Here is an 804-nt window from a genome sequence, read left to right as displayed (position 1 = left end):
AAAAATGTTAAAGGTGTATGAACATATGGTCTTCACAGTCGCATATGAGCGGCTACCAGATTCATTCGTGGTTTGTGGTTATTTGCGCCACATGTACAAGGAATGTCGGGATGGAGTGCATCCACCGTTAGCCCTAGTTTTCAAAAATCTGTGAGCTAGCTGGTTCAAGGGAGCGTGGAGAGGACCTGGAGGAGGGAGAGGGCGAGGCCGTGGCCACGGCGGCAGGACTAGTCATGGACCAAGGCGCTCCCAGGGGGAATCAGAGTATGAGGACCCTGATGCCTACATGCACAAGGCTGAACTGAACAAAAAACGAGCTTCAGAGCTTGCAACGACAGTTGATCCAGTGGCAGATGAGTTAGCCATAACAGCTATGTCGGCCCAAGGCAAAACACCGACGCTACCTTCCCCTCAAATCCCATCGAGCCCCTCGTCTCGGCAGGAACAAAACAGGTCAAGGACAAGTAATTGCAGCAGATAAGAACACGTTGCATAAGAACGGTGGCAACACAAAAAACCCAATGGCAAAATTGTTAGGCTCCCTAGAGGAGTGCTGCCATGTCCAATGTGTGTCTTCTGCTAGAATTGTTGCGGTGCGGGCAGAGCCACGATAATTAGTGAGCTTTGTGATTTCACAAGGAAATTTTCCCCTACCATCGTCTACATAGTAGAAACCCAACAAGAGGCTCAAGGGTAGAATCTTTAGCAGTTACATTAGGGTATGATAATGGATATGCGATTGATAGCCAGGATAGAAATGGCGGTATTGGCATTTTCTAGAATAATGAAATAAAAATAGATATT

This window comes from Triticum aestivum, chromosome 4A (genome assembly GCF_018294505.1).
Source record: "Triticum aestivum cultivar Chinese Spring chromosome 4A, IWGSC CS RefSeq v2.1, whole genome shotgun sequence".
NCBI classification, from domain to species: Eukaryota; Viridiplantae; Streptophyta; class Magnoliopsida; order Poales; family Poaceae; genus Triticum; species Triticum aestivum.
Note: the sequence above shows the minus strand (reverse complement) of the source record.